General features: G+C 42.5%; 1 protein-coding gene across 3 annotated transcripts in view; it reads right to left on the bottom strand.

The window, feature by feature from the left end:
• Positions 1-16,292, bottom strand: part of JAK1 (Janus kinase 1) — a 146,089-nt gene that overhangs the window by 76,466 nt on the left and 53,331 nt on the right. Inside the window, exon 1 of one of the 3 annotated variants that reach the window (XM_043963457.1) lies at positions 1,162-1,206. The exons of the other annotated variants lie outside the window; for them this stretch is intronic. The gene's annotated coding sequence lies outside the window, so the exon portion shown is untranslated. Of the gene's footprint in view, positions 1-1,161; positions 1,207-16,292 lie in introns of those variants that run through there. 3 annotated transcript variants of the gene reach the window in all.

Raw genomic sequence — 16,292 nt, 5'->3', positions numbered from 1 at the left:
AAACCCTGTTCGCCTCAGTTTCCTCATCTGTAAAATGAGCTGGAGAAATGACAAACCACTCCAGCATTTTTGCCAAGAAAACACCAAAGGAGGTCACAAAGAGTCACTCAAAACTGAACAACATCACACACACACACACATACATACATACATTTGTGTATATACATATATCTCATGTTCCCCAGTAGAATAAACGTTCCTTGAGGGTGGAGACAGGCACCAGCATGGTGCCTGTCACATAGTAGGTGCTTAATACATGCTTACTGACTTGACTGAATAAAGTTACAAAATAAAATAAACTGCTCTGAAATGGCAAGTTTGAAGCCTCAGTCACTTAAAACTTGCCCTGAGATGTTGGAGATGTCCAGTATGAGGGCAAGAAAAAAACAGACTAGACCCATGATGTCATTGGTTTAGGGAACTCCTAGGTGAGGAAACTCCCTCTGCCAGTGCCGGTCAGCACCTTCTGCCTAGAGAACTGAGTGATTAAGTGAATTCCTTGATGGGTCAATGGCAGCATCCGAACCCAGGTCTCCCTGGGTCTGAAGCTGCCTCTATCCATTCTGCCTCTCAATATAAAGAAGATATTTTCATGGAGGCACAGTTCCTAATGTATTTTTTTCTTTTTTGCATTCCTGCCTTTAAGATTTTGTTAGTGAATCATCCCCTGGAGATGAGTCAGAGACAACTTTCCCAAAGCTCTTGTCCCTGTTGCTCCAAGAAACCCTTTTGGGATATTCCATGTGGGCCCCCTGGCCCTCAGTACTCAGGACAAACTGTGTATTACTCATGAGTTCCTCCTCATTTTCCTCCTTACCAGACAATGCCACACACATGTAATTAACCTTGAAGAATTTTCTCTCCCGGTTTTTTCACATCTTTGACCAGAAGGGAAGTCAAAGGCCCCCCATCCTTTGGGTCCCAATTACAGTTAATAGAGCACCTCCCCATATTTAACAATAAAGTATTTACCAAAAGTGAACATGTTTTGCCAGGTTTTTGTGAATTATACTAGGAGATATATGAGAATGAATCATCTTAACCTAGAATCTCAGACTCCAGGTCCAGAATGGACATTAAGGCATATTATTACATGGGGGCAGCTAGGTGACACAGTGGATAGAGCTGAACCTGAGTTCAAATCTGACCTCAGATACTTACTGGTTGTATGACCCTGGACAAGTCACTTAACCCGTTTGCCTCAGTCTCCTCATCTGGAAAATGACCTGGAGAAGGAAATGGAAAACCACTTCAGAATCTCTGCTCAAAATCCCACAGTTGGGGTCATGAGCAGTAGAACATGACTGAAACAACTGAACAACAATTGTAAAGTGAGGGCTCTGAAGGTCTCCCAGGCATCTCAAGTGCTAAATATGGGTTCTCCGCAATAAAAAAAATCAACTAGCTTCAAGAGAGAACCCCATTCCCTGAACAACAACGGACCCCTCTACAACACTTCAACCTCTCCTCAACTCAGCATCTGCCACAAAACAGGACAGATTAAAAGTGATGTTAAGGGGCAGCTAGGTGGCACAGTGGATAGAGCACTGGCCCTGGATTCAGGAGGACCTGAGTTCAAATTCGGCCTCAGACACTTAACACTTACTAGCTGTGTGACCCTGGGCAAGTCACTTAACCCCAATTGCCTCACTAAAAAAAAACAAAAACAAAAAAGTGATGTTAAACTAAGCTTTCAATTATGCGCCACCAGCCTAGGTCAGCTGACCTTATTGGCAAAGCAAGCAAACAAAAAGAAATGGCGAGGCGAGGCTTCTGGATCCGAGAAAGCTAGACATCCCATTCTCCCATTCCTCCTTCCCTGACCCCACAAAGCAGGAGTGCTCAAGCTTTGTAGTGTCATGGAGCCCTTGAACAGGCTGGCGACTCCTCGGACCTTTTCCCAGAGTAAAATTTTTCAAAACATCAAATAGATACAGTGGATTTGAAGAGAAACCAATTATATGGAAATACAGATAACAAAATAAACACAAATTCATAGACTCTTGCCACAGGGTACCTCCCTGTTCACTAATCAAATCAATTAGTATTTTGTTTTGTTTTGGTTTTTGCAGGGCAATGAGGGTTAAGTGACTTGCCCAGGGTCACACAGCCAGTAAGTGTCAAGTGTCTGAGGCTGGATTTGAACTCAGGTCCTCCTGAATCCAGGGCCAGTGCTCTATCCACTGCGCCACCCAGCTGCCCCCAATTAGTATTTATTAATTAAATGTCTATCATACACAGAGTGCCAGGCTAAATATGTTTAGAACAATAAGACGCAACCCCTGCCCTCATGGAGCTAATTGTCTATTTGAGGAGATGACACCCAGAACTCAGAAGCCATTAGGAGGTAAGTATTAGTGACAAGAGAGACAGCATTGAAAGAGATGTCACAGGACCTTATGCTCTACTTAAAGATCATCTAATCCAATTCCCTTATTTGGCAGGGGATAGAAAGTGACTTGTCCAAGGTAATAGTTCATGAAGAGAAGTGGAAGTAATGGCAACCACATAAGAAGCCAAGTCAACAAGGGGGTGTCCTTATGAATTCTCTGGTGACTGAGGACGTTGTGGGTGGGAAGAAGCTGGAAAGGCTCCCTGGGTGAAGATGGGACTTGAGTTGGACCTTAAGAAGATGGAGGGGGGCAGTGCAAGGAGCATTCCCAGGGATGAGAATGGTTTTGCCAGACTTATAGAAAAGGGCAGGTTATGCTCAGCAGACAAGAAGTCAGCGGGTTTGGCTGGAATGAAGGACTCATGTAAAGAAAGCAGGATCCTTGAAGGCAGGGAAATTGTCCTCCTAGGAAGGCAGAGGAAGTTGAACATTGTATTTAGAGTCACAGGAGCTGGGTTGGGATCCTATGCTAATTACTACCTCAGTGGGATTTAAGACAAGGTTCTGATACCTCTGTGCCTCAGTATCCCTACATGTAAAATGAGGGAGCTGGACTAAATCATCTGAGATCCCTTCTAGCTCAATGTTTATGATCTTATCACTGTTCCCTTTGGGGCTTCAGAGCACATGGTAGGGGTTTAAATAATATTTGTCAAATTGAAGGTTTAATCCAAACAGCTCTTAAAAACCACCTACTGAGGGGCAGCTAGGTGGTGCAGTGGATAGAGCACCGGCCCTGGATTCAGGAGGACCTGAGTTCAAATCTGGACTCAGACACTTAACCCTGGGCAAGTCACTTAACCCCAATTGCCTCACTAAAAAAAAAAACCCACCTACTGAGTAACAGGAGGTTCATGAGCTATGTGGGAAGAAGGATCCACACTGACAAAGAGTTACATCTACTGCATCCAGCAAAACTCCACATACAATTGGGTAGACAAGCCCTCCCTCTGGGCTCCACTAGAGTCGTCCTCTGATGCCTTCCCACTGTGGCTTCAAATATAAGCAGAGGACAGATATGTTGTCCAAGGGAACAAGGTCAGAAGGGCCCAACATCACACTGGCCACAGGGTAGTGGATTTCCCAGTCGTGACAATGCTGAATAAACTTCTCATAAGTTTTGAGAGGGGCTATCTGCATTGGGGGAGGAAGCCCTGGCACTGCTGCACTACCCATCTTGAGAATGCTGATCAATACAGATCTTTGTGCACTTGAGGAATTGGTCTGTAATTGGCAAAAGAATGAAGCATCCCGGCTGCTAAGTGGTTGGAGTCAGGAAGACTTGAATCCAAATTCTGCCTAGCTGTGGGACTTTGGGTAACTCATTGGAATTCTCTCAGCCTCACTTTCCTTATCTGTGAGGCCACTAAAATGCCACAAAGGCTAAACTGAGGTACATTTTCTCGGAGCAAGATAACAATTAATTAACAGTGACACATATGACTGTCCATGGATCTCTCAGGTCAGAGACCACAATGAAAAGGGAAAATCCTTGTTATTCACAGGCAGGAAAGGAGGAGTTCCGGGTGACTGGGGAATGCTGCAATTGGCTACAACTGGGAAAGGTGGGTTGATGGGGATGATCGTGCCTTTCTGACAATCAAGGAATATTAATTGCTTTATTGGGCAGCTGTTATATATATAATATATATAATAATTATTATCCCCATGTTGGGAATGGGGTTCTCTCCTGAACCCCAGTGAATAGAATACCAGGCCTGGAGTCAGGAAGACCAAAGTTCAAATCCAGCCTCAGATGCTTCCTAGCTGTCTGACCTGGACAAGTTACTGAATGCTGTTTGCCTCAGTTTCCTCATCTGTTAAATGAGCTGGAGAAAATGACAAACCACTCTAGTAGCTTTGCCAAGAAGACCCCAAATGAGGGTCACAGAGAGTGGGACTCAATAGAAATGACTAAATTTTTTACAGGCCTCAACTGCCTGTCATCTAGTCATCTTGGCTAGAAAATCAGGACCACCTAGTTAGTCATTTCCTTGGTAAAGATCAAACACCCCTAATTCACAAGGAGAGACAAGGGAAGAAGAATCGTCTTTTGGGAAGAGGCTCAGCCTAAACTGTTTGGGGTTTGGGGGTTTGGGGTTTCTTTGTTTTTTTTTACAGACAACAAAACAAATGTCCCAGGGATTGGTTGAATGGGAATGATAACATCTTACCAAGCCTTTGATTCAGACTGGGAGAGACCACAGTTTTTAGCTTAACTGATAAATGGGGCTTGACAAAATGTGGAATAGGGTTGGTTATAGAGTGGAATCAATTATGAAATGATACAGGATCATTATAATTTCCTCATCTATAAAATGGGAATGTAATAAGAGCACCTCCCTCCTACGGTTGTTGTAAAGATCAAACTCAATACCCTACGTAAAGCACTCTGCATACCTTAAAGATCCACATAAATGGTAGTTATTCTCATGTTATCATGTAGACAGGTTGAATATCCCCGACTAGTTTAGAAACTCCAGGAGGACAAGGACTGATTCCTTTCCTTCTTGTGTGTCTCCTTCACTATGCTTAAGACCTTGCTTCACTATAGCCCTGGATAAATGCAAATGTATTGACTGACTGTTCCTCTCCAGTCCTGCCCCGACCCCCTTTCCAGTGAACTCTGACTTAACTATGGTCAGAATGAGCAAGCATATTGATAATTACTCACATTGATATAAATTGTGGTTTTTCCATCACTAAGCTCTCTGCATATATTATCTCAGCTGATCCTTCTGCCAACATATGAAATTAAATAGTGTGACTATTATTAGCCCATTTTACAGATCTCTTAGTGATCTCATTCCCCACCTCACCACTATGGGTTCCATCATTGCCTTAATTCAGACACCTCAAAAATCTATCTGTCCAGCCCAGCTCTCTTACAAAAATAGACAGCATTTTAAGGTTTGCAAAGTGTTTTACAAATATGATCTCATTTACTACCAAATCCGCACTGCCAACTTTGAACAATTTCAAGTGCTACAGAAATGTGAATTGTCACTAACAATAGTACATTAATAATAATAACAACCAGTATTTATATATCACTTGAAGGTTTGCAAAACACAACAAATATCATCTCATTTTATCTTCACAACAACTCTGGGAAGTAGGTGCTATTTTTATCCCCATTTTACAGATGAGGAAACTGAGGCTGACAGCAGTTAAGTGACTTGCCCAGGGTCACACAGCCAGTAAGTGTATGAAGCAGGATTTGAACCCAGGTCTTCCTGACTTCAGTTGCAATATTCTATCCACTGTTAACACCTAGATGCCTATTAATACTCCAAGCTTCCATTGTTAATACACCAAGAACTCATAATTTCCTCAGTATGGGGACTTCCATCAACAACATTTTCTTTGCATGTGATTGAATGACTTGCCCATGGTCACACAGCTGGTCCAGATCAATGCTTTCAAAGGTTCAGGAATGCAGAAACTCCCTACATTAATGCAGATCACAGCTGGTCTAAAGCTTTTAATCTCAGAGTTACATAATAGTAAAAACAAATAATAACAATAATAAAATGTAGGATCATCAAGTCATTGAAGCTGAGATCTACTCAGTGTCAGAAGTAGGGTCTGAAACCAGATTCTCAGACTGAAGAGACAGCTCTGGTGAATGTTGATTCAAGTTCTTGGGAAATCTTATCTTGTTATTATCCAGGGTGGATCTTGGCTGGATGAAGAGCTGTCTCTCTACCTGAAATCCACCTTAACTCCCATAGTAAGACAATAAATTCTGTCCTCTCTGCCATTAGCTAAGAAATGAAGAAGCTTAATTTCACTTTTATGAGCCCTCATCACTTGAGAAAGAGGACAGATAGCCCACAAATCCCTTAGGCACAAGGCTTTCAAATGTTATCCAGAAAAATGTTCCTCCCTTCTGAGGCCCATCATCTTTGGGAAGGTAGGGAAGAGAGAAATCCCCACCTGTCACAACCCAGATTTAAAGTTTCCAGTTCCAGGAAAGTGTACCTTGGGCAAACTGGTACAAAAACAACCAGCTCCCAGACCTGTTTTATACTTGATTCTCATGCTAAAATGTCATGGAGCCATGCTGGGAATCAGCCAGTCAGTCAGTCAGCTAGTGTTCATTAAGCATCCACTCTGGGCTGTGAAGTTTTCACAAAGGGGATGAGACCATAGCTGATATTTCTCTCTGTTGTCACCTCACCTCAATGTGGTTGAGTAGGGTAGGGACAAGATGGCAGAGTAAAGGCCACTTACCTAAGCTTTTCTGAGTTCCCTTCCAAACAATGTTAAAATAATGCCTTATTGGTGCAAAGACCTCAATCTCATCAGAATTGGCTCAAGGAAGGAATAAGAGACACACTCAATTGGGTGAGTGATCTACCTAATCCTGCAGGAAAATAGGAGGGGAAGGGGATAAAGAGAGAGGGGCAAAAGAAGGGAGGGCAGATTGGGAGAGGGGACAGACAGAAGCAAATCCCTTTTGAAGAGGGATGGGGTGAAAGAAGGTGGATAATAGAGTCAATATCATGGGGAAGGGAGTAGGATAGAGGGAAACAGTTAATAATAGTAATTGTGAAAAAGAGAAAAGGGGGGAAATTGTACAAAAAATATTTATAGCAACTCTTTATGGTGGCTAAGAATTGGGAATCAAAGGAATGTCCATCAGTTGAGGAATGATGGAAGAAGCTGTGCTATATGATTGTGGTGGAATGGTATTGTGCTATAGGAAATAACAAACAGGATGATCCCAAAAAAACCCAGAAAGACTCAAATGAACTGGTGTATACTGAAGGGAGCAGAATTGGGAGGACATTGTGCATAGTGACAGCAGTATTGTTCTATGAGCAATTGTGAATGCCTTAACTACTCTCCGCAATACAAGACAATCCCAAGGGACTAATGATGAAACACATTATCCACACCCATAGAAAGAACTGATAAGAAGAGCACTTGTGGATTGTACATATATAACCTATATCAGATGTGTTGATATCTTGTGGAGGGGGGAGGAAAGGGAGGGAGGGAGAAAAATTTGGAACTCTAAATCTTATGAAAATGAATGTTGAAAATTACCCTTACATGTAACTGGAAAAAATAAAATAAATGTTTGTTGCATTAAAAAAAAGAATGGAAAAAAATGAAAAAAAGTAATTGGCCTTAGTTTACCTATAGGCACTAAAACAAAGTCTGTTTTCCTAAGAGGATGTGTGAGATTGTGACTCTGTTTAACTAAGTTAGTTTTACTATTTTGGAGAGGATGTATGAGATTACCATATAATCAAAAATGATTTCTCTCTGATGTAATTGAAAATGATGTTTTCTTAGAGGCTTCATTATGGTACAATTTTTTCTGAGCTCTGAACTTGTTCTTAAGCTTAATAAAATCTAGGTTTTAATATCTGGAAAAAAATTGTTGGTGTGGCCAAACCAACATATGATAGGGTGAAATAATTGTCTAGCCCAAGACAACTTAGAGGATTTGCAGGAAAAATCTGTCTCACTGGGGCAAGAGAGGAATGCACCCCAGCACAGGTCACACCCAAACAAGCCAGCACCAAGGCCTTGGGGGTGACTGATCTGCAGAGGGGACTTTCAGAGGTCTCAGGCCACAGATGGTAAGGAGGTTGGACAACTAGTCAGAAGGAGATCACCGGGGTTCCTTTGATGGCACTGGGTGTAGGACCCTGTTGCACTGCTCATACAGTTCCAGGCCACAGTCCCAGGTTGAAGAGAGGCATTAGCATATCAGAGCATATGGCCACAGGTAGTACAGACCCTGGACACAGTTTCAGGGTGGAAAATAGTACCTGCGGTAATTCATAGATTACAGCACAGGCCAGGAGAGTAGTGACTACACCACCTTGGAAGAAATGAAAATTTATAGACACTCCCAGAACTAACTCTGAAAACAGTAGCAAGAAAGATCTAAAGCTTGTGACAGTGCCCCCTTCATCCCAGGAGCGGAATCAAGGAATAGACTGGAAAATGAGCAAACAACCAAAAAAGAACTTGACCATAGAAAGTTACTATGGTGATGGGAAAGATCAAAATCCAAGCTCAGAAGAGGACAACAAAGTCGAAACAGCTACAAGCAAAGAAATAAAGAAAAACGCAAATCAGTCTTAAGCCTAAAAAGAATTCCTAAAAAAAAAATCATAATCAAATAAGAGAGGTAAAGGAAAAATTGGGAAAAGATATGAGAGTGATGGAAGAAAATCATGAAAAAAGAGTCAACAGCTTGGCAAAGAAGGCACAAAGACAACACCTTAAAGAAATAGAATAGATAAAATCATAAAAAGAGTTACAAAAAATCATTGAAGAGAAGAACTCCTTAAAAAGAAGTGGCCAAATTGAAAAGGAGGCACATATGTTCACTGAAGAAAATAATTCCTTAAAATTTAGAATTGAGCAAGTGGAACTTAATGACTCCATGAGACATCAATAAAAAATCAAATCAAATCAAAAGAGACAAAAATGTGAAATATCACTGGAAAAACAACTGACCTGGAAAATAGATCAAAAAGAGATAACTTAACAATTATTGGATTACCTGAAAGCCATGATAAAAAAGAGCCTATATTTCAAGAAATTATCAAGGAAAGCTGCCCTGATATCCTAGAACAAAAAGGTAAAATAGAAAATGAGAAAATTCCTTCTTTGAAAGTTCTTCTAACTGCCTATTTTTGTTTAGCCCTCATATCTGACCAAAGTGTCTCCTTTCTCCTTTAGCTCCTTTAGCTAGTGAGATAAAGAATTTATTTGGATTATAGGCCTGCCTCTACTGCTAATTGGTTGTATGGCTAATGTTAGAGCTTGGAGAGGTCTTAGAACATAGAATATTAGAGCTAGGAGATATGTTAGAATATAGAATTTTAGGAAAGGTCCCTAGAATAGGCGTTATTAACAATTTTGGGGGCCATAGTACTCTTTGGCACTCTGTTGAAGCCTTTAGAGCCCTTCTCAGAATAATGGTTTTTTTTCTTAAATTCATAATTGAAGAAATGCTAAATTTCAGTTAGAGATTAGTAAAAATTAAAATGTGGTCTATTTCAAAACCAAGTTCAAAGATTCCATGAAACCCATCCACAGACCTGTTGGTAGTCTGTGAATCCCAGATTAGTAACTTGGTCTTAGAATATAGAATGTTAAAGCTGGAAGAGACCTTGGAAGAGTAGGAACACAGAATTCTAGAGGTGGTTTAGACCACAGAACTTAAAATGTTCTTGTTGGAAGGCACCACAAAATGTTAAAGCTAGAAAGCAGTTTAGAAGAGAAAAAGTAAGGTCATAGAATGTTGGGGCCTGGAAGAAAAATGTGAGAGCTAGATGGGAGAACATCGAATCTAACCCCTTACTTCCCCACTCTGAGACTCAGTTTCCTCATCTGGAAAGTAAGAGGGTTGGATGAACTCGTCTTCAGGGGGTTGTTCCAGCCCTGACATACTCTTGTTTTTATCTACAAATTTCCTTCCTCTCTTAAAGAGCTCAGATAGGTTTCTGGAGGCAGAAAGGCTAAGGTCAAGAGCTCATTATGAAAAGGTGGGGGGAATTCTTTGAAAAGATCTGACGCATGAAAGAAATAATCACGTGGATGAAATGTCTGTGGTTTCCCTTCTAACTAATCCAGGTCCAAATAGAGGTGGTCGAGGGAAGAGAAGGCAGCCTCAGTCAACACTGAGCTGAAATCCAACAGGTGTTCCTGTCAGGGGCTGATTCCTGGGGGAAATTGAAGGTGAGAAGTAGAAAATCCAATGCCTGGGTGGGTAAAATTCCTTTTGAAAAACAGATCCAAAAGCAGAACAAAAAAAGAAAAAACACATTTTTTTTTAAAGGCAGATCCCTCAGACATTTGACACTTACTGGCTATGTGACCCCAGCCAAGTCACTTAACCCTTATTTCCCCACAAAAGGGGGGGGGGGGCGCAGCTAGGTGGTGCAGTGGATAGAGCACTGGCCCTGGAGTCAGGAGGACTTGAGTTCAAATCCTCAGACACTTGACACTAGCTATGTGATCCTGGGCAAGTCACTTGATGCCAATTGCCTCACCAAAAAACAAACAGAACAACAAAAAGCCCATTTCCCATAAGAGAGTGAAAACATTCACATTCCTAGCTGAAAGGTAACCCTACTCTTCCACCAAAAGAGTATTCCAGGTCCGATGTCAGATCAAGTTAGAACCCGAGCTTGGTCACTAGAATGCTGGGGCCTTGGGACCCTGGGGTCCATCCCCAAATATCTCTGAACCTCAGTTTTCCCCACTGTAAAAGGGCAGGGGAGAGGGGAGAAGACAATATTATTTGCCCTTCCCACCTCATGGGATTATTCTGAACACAACACTTTGTAATCCTTAAAGCCTTTATAGAAGAACCAACCACCATTATTCCCAGTCTATGACCTTGGACATACCAAGTTAGTACTTTTGACCTCAGCTTCCTCACCTATAGAATAGTAAATGGAGATTTGCCTCTTATCCCACGGAGTTATTGTGAAGCTCAAAGGAGCTGCTTTGGATCTAGGAAGTGCTAGGTAAATAAATATTATTATTATTACCATAAGGGAGATGCTTAATTGTTAATATTGTTCCATAAGGGGCAGCTAGGTGGCACAGTGGATAAAGCACTGGCCCTGGGTTCAGGAGGACCTGAGTTCAAATCCAGCCTCAGACACTTAACACTAGCTGTGTGACTCTGGGCAAGTCACTTAACCCACATTGCCCCGCAAAAAACAAGAACAAAAAAATATTGTTCCATAAGTTGTTACTCACTGGCTTTACAGAGGTACATGCCTTTGCTCTGCTCCTCTCAGACTTTCTCTCCCTCTCCCCTTGGATTGCTCTTAGTCCCCATTTAAATCTGCATTACTTGTTTTGGGCTTTTCATTCCTTTCTCCTTTCCCAGGGCTTCTCACTCTCTCTTAGCACTTTGGGAGTGGGATAAATTATATGACACCCTGGCATCCTGCCACTCTGTATTCCCAGCAACAAAGGCCACTTTTCAGGAAAGCCTGCCTTCTTCCTGACATAGACAGATGATATGGAAGCCATGTGGGGTGGGGTTGAGGGGGGTGGCAAGTTCCAACAGCTTGTGGGGACCCACTAGCAAAGGCTGAAAATGTCGAAGGGCATCAAAGGCTGAAAGAGGATCAAAAGCTGGACCACATCCCATATTGACTCACAGACAGACATTTTCAGAAGAATGATAATGTCCCCATCTGCTTCTCTGGCTATTTTTTCCTCCTCCTTTGATACAAAAGCTGCCTCTATTCTAAAAGGCCATAGGATATCATGGAGACAGCAATGGTGAGAGGCAAGAATCATAGGCTTTAAGTCCCAATTTCCCTGGTATGAGCTTTGTGCCCTTGGGCAAGTCACTTGACCTCTCTAGGTCCTTCCCAGCTCTAAGTCAATACTCTGATAGGCAGAGATGTCTTTAAGGCAGTTTTTCCCACTCAGTAGGGGCAGTGGGGGACAATGGAAAGAACACTGAATCAGATAAGGAAAAGGACACTAGAATTAAGAAATATGGGATTGTCATCTCAGCTCCAAACCCAACCAGTTGTGGGACAAGACATGCATGAAGAATCTCTGATAAAGATAAATATCAGGAACATAGAGAGACTTATCCCACACCTATAAGGAACCCTTCCATTACAAAAGTAACCAAATGAGAGAAACAAACAGATCTCAAAAGAAGAACCGCAACATTATCAACAACCATTTTGAAATGTGCTCAAAATAGATAATAATCAGAGAAATTCACGTTAAGACATCTTTATGTATTATCTTAGAACTGTTGTTTGTCTTTCATTTTTGAAGAGGACCGTGACATCAGGGTGATGTCATGACTCACAATGAATTGGATTGAAGAGGGCGGGGGGGGGGGGGGCTGAGCAAGGTCCTCCAAAGCCACCTGGATCCAGAGGCAAGATATATAGATATAGATATATACACACAAACAGACATATATACACATATATGTGTATATGTATATATCAGGACAATTGGAAAAGGCCCCAGATGTTTAAAGCAATTGGGGTTAAGTGACTTGCCCAAGGTCACATAGCTAGTAAGTCTCTAAAGTGAGATTTGAACTCAGTTCCTCCCAACTTTAGGGCCAGTGCTCTATCTACTTTGTCACCTAGCTTCCCCATCTTAGAACTATCAAAGTGTCAAAAAGAAGAAAAGATAGAAATTTAGTGCTTCTAGTGCTATTGGAAAAGAGGCTCACTAATTAATTCACTGCTGGAGAGTGGTGAATTGGCCCAAATATTTTGAAAAGCAATTTGGAATCATGCAAGAAAAGTTAGAAAACTCTTCAAATGCTCTGACCCACTGATCCCACTACAGTATTTATACCTCAAAGGAGGTAATTGAGAAGGAGAAGAAAAAGAAGCTAGGTGTAGAACAATATTTATAGAATCACTGTTTTCATTAAAAAGTTGGAAACAAACTGCTTGTCTGTTGTCTAGGAAACAGCCAAGCAGACTGGAGTAAATGAATAAACATAGTGGCATCCTAATGTGTGGTCCAGCATGACACAATATGAAGAATTCAGAGAAAAAATGAGAAGACTAATATAGACTGATGCAGAGTGAAGAAAGTAGATCTAGGAGAAAAGTATTCACACTGATTACAATGAGGGGCATGAAGACCATTTTAAAGAGGACAAAAAATCAGATCAGAACTACTGGCTAATGTTTGAGTGGATTTGTAAGGCACATACCCGTCCGTCCTTCCTTCCTTCCTTCCTTCCTTCCTTCCTTCCTTCCTTCCTTCCTTCCTTCCTTCCTTCCTTCCTTCCTTCCTTCCTTCCTTCCTTCCTTCCTTCCTTTATTTCAAGAAAACCACCAAAGAATAATATTTCATTACTATCAGTCAAAGTCATTTGTCAATGTTGTTTTGTTTTCCTGTTTCCAGAGCTACTCTGGGGAAGGGTGGCTGTGAGAACATTGGCCTTTTGTTTGTATGATGGGTCAAAATAAAATTAACCATTTTTTAGTTTAAAGCCGTGACCCAGCTGGTCTTGTAAGTGTGCTCACAGCCTCAGCCGGGGGAGTCGCGCCACCACCATGATTTAGATGGTCTTTGGGAGCCATTGTCACCAAAAGCTTCAACAAGTCTCAGTTAACTAGGTGTTTGGAACTCAAAATCTCACAAAAGGGAGCACTAAAAACTATCTTTACATGTAATTGGAAAAAATTAAGGTCTGGAAAAAATATCTCATTTTATCTTCACAACGACCCTGGGAGGTAGGCATTATTATCCCCATTTTACAGATGAGGAAACCGAGGCAGACAGAAGTTAAGTGACTTGTCCAGGGTCACACAGATATTCTATGGTGGAAGAGGGACTTGGCCCTGAGGTTTTCTTGGCTCAGAGGTCAGATCTCTATCCCCCCCCCACACACACACACACATACAGAGAAACTCCTTTCTACTCACACACAGATCTACTATCCATGTTATATATGTATAGAAACACATGCATGTAGTAACATACGTTTCTATACATGTGTGTACATATGTGTTTGTGTATGGGTATGTGTACATACACAAACAGGGTATGCACTAAACGAGAGCCAGCAAGGCACAGTGAATGGAGCGTTGACCCCAGAGCTAGGAATACCTGGGCTCTGGTGCTGCCTCTGGAATGTGTGATCCCAGGCAAATCACTTCACTCTGAGTGCTCAGGCAAGCTCCTAGGACTGGAAATTGCCAAGAACATTGGGGGAACGAGCATCTTCACCTGGGAGTCCCTGAGCCCAGCGAGATCACTTCCTCAGTATACGAATAAAGTCTATAAGCAGGGACCAGGTGTGAGAGCACTCCTCCGTGATATGCAGCAGAAGGAGAGGCCCCCTGGGAGCCACAGAGGAATACAGCAGGCAGGAATCTTTGTGCTCCTCAAGCAGGATGTCCGGGCCCAGGGAGGTGGCAGCCCAGCTGTATCCTAGCCAGGCACATCTGCAGGACAGCATTCAGTTGTTGATGGGCTGGCAGGGGAGCAGAAAGCAATGATTGGTGACGACGATAACAAAGACCTCAGGGAGCGTGAGCCAAGAAAACCACATGAAGCTCTGCTTGTCCAAGAAAGGAGAGAAGCAGCAGCCCTGGGGGAATGTTCACTCTATTTCCAAAGAGACTTTGCAGGGCTTCTTAAGCTGAGGTCCATGAACTTGATTTTTTAAAAAACAATTCTCTTTCCAGAATTGTTTTCCTTTGCAATGCTGGGCATTTTATTTTATACATTTAAAAATGTGACTGAAAAGGACCCGGCAGCTTCAGCAGACCGCATAAGGGGGCTAAGACACAAAAGAGGTTAGGAAGCCCTGCTTTATGGAGATACTGACCCAGGGGATGAGATTTTTCTTCTCTTAGCCCCACAGACCTCCCATGTAGTGGAAAGTGACAGGTGGGTCCCCTGGAAGCCAACTCTCCCAGCACCTTGCTTAAGGTGAAGCATCTCTGGCTCTCTGAGGGTGGCTGGCAAAGGGGCCTCAGTGCATAAGGGCCTTGGAAGTCTGGAGCGCCAAGTCCTAGTTCATAGGCCGATGTGTGAGGTGGTTTGGAGTCTGCTCAGCCCCTCCCCCTCCCCAACTCTTGCTCAACAGTGGGTGAACTGACCCCAGATGGACTCTGTTTTGAGACAGGGAGGGCCTAGGAGATGGGTTGATGTTTAACCAGACCCTTCAGGACAAACAGCTGCACTCCCCTGGAAACCCTTGGCCCAGACTATTATTAGTCCTGTGGAGTAGCTAACATCACTCTACGGCAATAAATCATCACATCCCCCATGAAGACGCGCAGACAATCAGCAAGGTGCAAGCAAGCCCACTAGGATTTCTAGGAAAAGCACCTGTAATTGTGAGTCAAGGGAGTCTGGGAGAGAGTCTGAGGAGACGCTGAAGATAAAACCTGGACCTTTAGAACTTCCGTGGCTGAGCACGTGGGCAATCTGGTACAGCCTGTGGACGCCTTCTGGGGAAAATGTTTCTAAATGCATACCGTTAAATACACAGGATTACAAAGGAATAGAGGAGAATGTAGATATGAAAATTAGACCGAAGTAGTAAATTTAGAGGCAGAGGGCTCTTGTCCAAATCCCAGTTGTGTGCTTAGCACAGTGCCTAGCCCACTTGTTGTTCAGATGTTTTCAGTCATGTATGACTTTGTGACCCCACATGGTTTGTGTTTTGGTGGGGCCAATGATACTGGAGTGGTTTGCTATTTCCTTGACCAGTTCATTTTTCAGATGAGGAAACTGAAGCAAACAAGGTTAGGTGACCTGCCCAGAGTGATATAGCTAGAAAGTGTCTGAGCCTGGATCTGAACTGATTCTAGGCTGACTGCTCACATCTTGATTTTTTTTTTTGTGAGGCAATTGGGGTTAAGTGACTTGCCCAGGGTCACACAGCTAGTAAGTGTCAAGTGTCTGGGTCTGGATTTGAACTAAGGTCCTCCTGACTCCAGAGCCAGTGTTCTATCCACTTCATCACCTAGCTGCCCCTCACATCTTGATTACTACCTGCATGATGCTGGGGAAATCACACAACCTCCTAGGCCTCAATTTCTTTTTCAGTAAAATAAAGGAGTGAGATATGATGGTATGTATAGACCTTTTTCGGTCTGAAAATTCAATAATTCAAATGTATATGTGCATATTTGGGAACATATACATACGTATATGACTGAACTTGTGGCTTCGTAATTGTAAGGAGTTCCCAGGCAAGGACTCCTTCTGCCAATGCAGATCTGTGTTCTCTAGATCAGAGACACAGACTTGGCCAGGGCACTTGCGAGTTAAATGACTTAAAAGTTAAATACTCTGGATCCCACAGCCAGTTTATGTCTGGGGTAAGACTTGAATCCATATCTCCTGACTAAGGCTGCTTCTGTATCTCCTAGTCATGCTGCCAAGACTC

Source organism: Dromiciops gliroides, chromosome 4 (assembly GCF_019393635.1).
Source record: "Dromiciops gliroides isolate mDroGli1 chromosome 4, mDroGli1.pri, whole genome shotgun sequence".
NCBI classification, from domain to species: Eukaryota; Metazoa; Chordata; class Mammalia; order Microbiotheria; family Microbiotheriidae; genus Dromiciops; species Dromiciops gliroides.
This window is presented reverse-complemented; position numbering and strand designations above follow the sequence as displayed.